This window comes from Betta splendens, chromosome 17, assembly GCF_900634795.4.
Source record: "Betta splendens chromosome 17, fBetSpl5.4, whole genome shotgun sequence".
NCBI classification, from domain to species: Eukaryota; Metazoa; Chordata; class Actinopteri; order Anabantiformes; family Osphronemidae; genus Betta; species Betta splendens.
The window spans coordinates 15,329,302-15,335,301 of record NC_040897.2 but is presented as its reverse complement, the minus strand read 5'-3'; positions in this window follow the sequence as shown (position 1 = coordinate 15,335,301).

Here is a 6,000-nt window from a genome sequence, read left to right as displayed (position 1 = left end):
ATTCACTGATTCTGTCTGCTGGTAAAATGTACGTGTGCGTCCTGTCAAACTAGAGATGATGAAATGCCTTCATTAAAACGCCTCCGTCAAAACCTTCAAGTGCTTAAAGCTCTGATGAATGTTAAATCCACTCATCAGCAGCTTTTTGTCATTTGCTGCCTGTTTTTTTGGCTTCACCACTGATTGATTCATACTAACATTATCTGCAACCAACCTTAAGTCATCCTGACTAACAGACATTTACACTAGGAGTAACAGCTTGGTTTGAATGGAGGTCCTTTATGAGGCTGCATGAAACCACGCTCATGAAAGCAGACGTACGTCACAGAGCTGAGATCTCAATTAGCACTTTAATTATTGCTCCTTCAGCCACATCAGCAGTAAAGACCTACAGCAATGCATCTGAACCAAGCTCCAGCTACAGTAGCTGCGTCGATGTGCAGAAATCAGACCGTGAAGCACCTGAGCGTCGGCGCGCGGCAGCGCTGAGCCGCCCCATTGGAGCACAGGCGCCTGAATGCATCACGATTGGCTGCGGAGGCGGCGACGGAGCAGACTCTCGCCTAGCAACAGGCGCGGGTGCAGCTACTGCAGCACCTCAACCCCCAGTCCTGCCTGCACGTGGGGGAGCAGCGGGGGGGGGGCAGATGCACAAGAACACAGCACACGCTGCAAATAAAACGCCACTTCTTTAGTGCTTCTGCCTGAACGGCTTTTCCAAAGTAGGAACCTGGACTCAAAGCCGGGTCTGTGGTGTGACACGATGCCAGACTCATTCAAATGAGAAGCCTTTCACTTAAACAGAAGCCGTCCAGTCATTGCGTTAGTTCACATTCCTGCAAACTTTAACTAAATTTGCATCTTTTTGCCGTGGAATGCAAAAAAAAGGCCGTTGTCAGGAACAAACAGACAACATAAAGCTCACATGAGCTGCATTAATTAAAATCAGCTGCTTTGAGTTTATGGAGTTTGTTTCCTGATTGTTTTTTTTTTTTTCCAGGGACCTTCAACCACCGCAGCTTCAGTCCAGTCTGTTACACTGCACATATTTAAATGTAGGACTTGACACCCAGTTGGTTGAGGAAGCGTCTCTTTATCCACCTGCAGGGAAGTTCAGCAGCAGAGCGGCTGAGCCCCCCCCCCTTTTAGCCACTTCTCCATTGTGCCCAGCGGGGGTCCGCGCATCCGCCCGGCTCCGTGTGGAACAGAGGAACTACAGCTCTCTGATTGTTATAATTTTCATCTCACCCCTCGTCACTCTGCGTCCGCGGCCACCTGGCTCCCCCTCCTCCCCCTCCCTCCCCCCTCGATGCTGCTTGCCTCACAGGGAAGTCAGCGGGTTTTATTGGCTCTCTACATTGTCATGGCAACTGCACACTTGCACAATTTGCTGCTCTCTGAGAGGCTGCAGCGACGCCTCTGAGTCGCATTTGCTGGATGTATGGAGCGTTTACACGCTAGATGTGTTGTGGCACCTCGGTGATGTTGGTGCAGAGACAAACGAAGAGTGAAAACCCGCAAACACTGCAGGCGTTTCCACTAGAACACGTTTATGTGCAGTTAGACATCCATCCAAGCCACCAATGAACTCCCTCAAAAGGCAGAGAGCAGCTGGACTCAGTCCGGACCAGAACCTGATCATCCTCCAGTCTGAGCAGGATGTGATGTTCTGCATATAGAACGTCACATAAAGACGTGCTGAACGCGGGTGCAGAGCTGCAGCGTCCTCCTCATCCCTCCAGCTCCGCCTCCAGCGTGGCTAAAACGCAAGAAGACGAACACGGAGGAGCTGGGATGGAGGAGGGGCGGCTGTCACATCCTGTTAGGTGTTTATGGGATGGCGGCGGTGGCGTGCGAGCGTGCGTGCGTGCGTGCGTGCGTGCGTGCGTGCGTGCGTGCGTGCGAGGCTCCGTTGGGGTGATATTTGAGACTGTTCCCTGGATTTGGGCTGAGGACGACAAGCCAAACGCCGTCAACACGCCGTCAGCCTGAGTCCAGCAGCGCGGCGCGTCCTTCCTCAGAGCCCCGTCCACAGACAAAACAAACACCCACAGATGTTCAACGCGCCACACAACGCAACTTAGCAACGTGTGAGTCAAGATGCGGAGCAGATTAGTGGACGACGCGTCAAAACAGTTTGATTACTTCACCTCTAAAGGCATGAGCGTGTTTACTGAAAGGTGCGTTCAGGCCTTTCAGGACAAACGGGCACCATGTAAAGGAACTGTGGCTCTGGACGTTCAATGAGGAATCCTGTTTAATCCCCAACTAGAACTTGTAGATTCAGTCGTTAAAAATAGAGGCAGGACGATTACGGCGTCCTCTCACTTCGCTCATTACGGTTTCATGAGAGTAATAGTTGCTAAGCAACAACAGCAGCATCTCCGAGCCCGAGAGCACGCAGAGAAACTACAGACAGGCTGAGTGGGCTTTTGATTAGAGGAGAAGAAATCTTTGATCTCCTCGCTCCGCGAGTCGCGTTTTATTAGACAACGTGAACTTTCTGCTGCATCGAAGTTCAGCTAATAATAGACGTGGCTCTGGTGCCGCATTAAAGCGACAACAGGTCTGACAGCGCGGCTGAGCCCACTCCATGGATCACAAAGCCCGTTGCATGGGCTCACTCTCATTAAACATCCGTCCAGTGACTTCTGAATAGAAATCTATGATCAATGATCTGATGCTCAGCTTCATGAATGTCCTTTTATTTTATTTTATATTCCCACAGACATAAAGCGTCTCCATCATGAATGACTGCCTCTGGTGAATCATTGTGAAGCAGCTTTGTTAATTGGTCCAGAACCAGGCACCATCTCACATCTTCACTGCTGTTCAGCGACGTGCTGCGGGTTCTTAATTCCCTTCTTTGTTTAACGACTGACCTGCTTTTCCTCCGCGATCAATGAAGTTCATTTCATTGCATCTTATCTGCCTCCGACCATCAGCTGCACCCAGCGCTGCCACTGTGTATTTAAGTGGAGTGAATCAATGTGGGGCTAAACAGCGATCTGGGGTGTAAGTCATGTTGAACAGATCAGACAAGCACGAACCACTTCCTCAGACGCGACCGTTCGGGCCGGAGCCCTTTAATGAGCGCTGAGCGAGTACCAAACCGTGAACCTGAGCCAGATTTCGTCTCCGCACCATCGCGGCTGCAGCGAGTCATTGTGAGGCGTCAGCAAAAGGCCCAAATCTACCAAAACGGCTGAGATGAGTTAGTAACAGGATGTTGTGTCTGTGTCTTCTGGTCCCAGGTTTCTGAAGCTCACACACAGATTGTGGTACAGTGGCCGCTGTCAATCAACTGTTCACTGTCCCAGATTCACACAAACTTTCCCCTGTGTCTCCTGGGACGGCGGCTCCGCTCGTCACCGACGGCGTCTGTTTAAGAGGTTTATGGGCTGAGAAGTGACAGGAATTCATGGAGAGAGGAACTATATTCAGGCTTTTCAAGTGGAGCGGTGAGATGAGAGGCTGTGGTGGGACTGTTGTCACTAAATCCTAAGCGGAGGTTATTTTTGGGACCAAATTAACAAGGCTGCTGCGCTCTTTCTTCTGTCAGACACACAAGAAAGTGGGAGAGGAGACAAAAAGTTGTTCAGGTAAAGCTCTTACAGTGAAAAGTTTCAAACCTCTCCAAACAGCATCACATCCAGCCTCACACACAGTTTTATGATCATGTGACACAGCAGCCTAATTAATACCAGTTGGGGATTGGACTGGATCTGACCATGATCACTTTAGAACCCATGATGAGAAAAGTCTGTGGGTTCTGAGCCTTAAGTGTCAGACGTCATCCTCTTTTGCTCGTTTATTCTAATGATTTTAAGACACTGACTCTTTGTGGAGGTGTCGAACGTGACATCACACATTAGGAGCTGGATCAATGAGCTCAATGATTGGTGGAGCCTGTTCAGTCCAGTCAGGTGTCATCAAAGCACTAAAGAAGAAAAGGCTCCTCTGTCTTTAGTGCATGAGCCATAAAACCTGGGTGTGATATTACAAAACCCTTAAACACATTAAAGAGTCTCCTGAGAAACTGGTTGAGGATTAAAGACAAGTTAGAATTGACTTAATGAAGATCAGAACGGCTCATGGAGCGTTAGAAAAGCATGTGCTGGTCTGGATCCGACGGACTGAACCAGGATGTTACCGGACCTGGTCATCAGAACCTCCTCCCTCTGGGCTTCACCTGCAGAGAGCTTATCGTCAGTGCCGTGCGTGAATCATAAAATGTGGAATCAAACATTGATGAGGGAATAAATAATTGAAAGCGGAGCAGAGATCAGTGAGTAGCGGTTAAAATCACAGGGAGCTCAGATTGTGTCCGCTTCGAACCGAAAGGCCGGTGCCGCCACCGCTCTGGATTTGTGCTCTTTGTGTAAATAGCTGTCGCTTCTACGCTTTCTTCTAAACCCTCACACATTCACACCCGCCGGCAGCTCTGATTATTCTGACCGCAGACACGCGTGCTTCCAGCCTAATGTCTGTTTGTTTGCTTTCTGCCTCCTTTTGTCCTCATTGACCCATTTGAGCACTCTCAGGTACAGCCACAGCCCAGCGAGACCAGACCACGGGGCTGCGGGGCCTGTTGCCTAGCAACAGGCAGCAAGCCAGCGTGTGTGGCGCTGGCGCTTTATGTAAGAGTGGGTCTGATGGTTGAATGTAGGGCGCCTGCTCTCGTGTGGATGTGTTTCCCCACCGCAACAGCTGCTTGAGTGCGAATCTGAAGCGTTTGATTCCTTCAGCCAGTCGCATTTCAACGCGTCTTAATGTTTATCAGTGAGGATGGAGGAGAGGTGACGGGAATGAGGGAAGGGGATGAATTAGGCCTGAGAGGACCATAGTCCATACGTTGACTCTACTATTACTACTAATACTACTACATTACTACTACTACTACTGCTGCTACTACTGCTACTACTACTACTGCTACTGCTGCTACTGCTGCTACTGCTGCTACTACTACTACTACTACTACTACTGCTACTGCTGCTACTGCTGCTACTACTACTACTACTACTACTACTGCTGCTACTACTGCTACTACTACTACTGCTACTGCTGCTGCTGCTACTACTACTACTACTACTACTACTACTACTACTACTACTACTCCTGAAGGCAGCATGATGCTCAGCTGTTTGTGTACTGTAGGGTACTGTGGGGTACCCACATGTCTCCAAGCAGCCACATGCTACTATATGTCATGAGCAGCTGACACAGTCGTTCCGACTCCAGGACCGACTCCATCTTCAGCATCCATCAAACCATCAGACCAGACTCTGCTACTGCCCTTTAATCCAAACGCTAAGCTAGCCGCTGCGCTAGGCTGCGCTAGGCTGCGCTAGGCTGCGCTAGGCTGCGCTGCAAGAGCCGCTAAGGAACCACCAAGACTTCCCCTCATCAACACAATGCAGCTCTGAGTTCTACTAACTCTGCACCTACCTGTCCGTCAGTCCTTCAGTGCTCCCCTCCTCCACCTCTCCTTCCTCCAGTCCTCCACAACGTCCTGCCTCATCCATGTGCTTCTTGCTTTAGGCTCCGCCCTTTTCTCAGCTCAGTGCATCTCAGTTTGGGCCACAGGAAAACAGGCCAAAGGTTTTTGGAAGCTATTCACTAACCAACATGTCTTTATTTAGGGTAATTACGTATGGAAGTGTTTATTTACAGACCAAATGTGTGTGTTGGCTCTTTCTGGCTGCTTGAATATCATTGAGTCAAGTTAGTGAACAAGTCAAGGAACAACTCCAGCTTGTTCACGTTCATCTCTTTCTAATTGAAGGGTTGAAGACGGCAGAGCAACGTTCACAGTCAGGATCCTTTTTGCTGCTCACATTTAAGTACATCTTCGCCGTCGTTGTCCTAATTTGCACTTAGACTTCAAACTGCCTTCAAAGACACACACACATGCACACTAGTCACAGTTATTACAGCCCTAACGGTCGCCATGGCAACTCCACTTCTCTTCCTCTCCCGCTGCTTCCTTCTCCGCTTCCT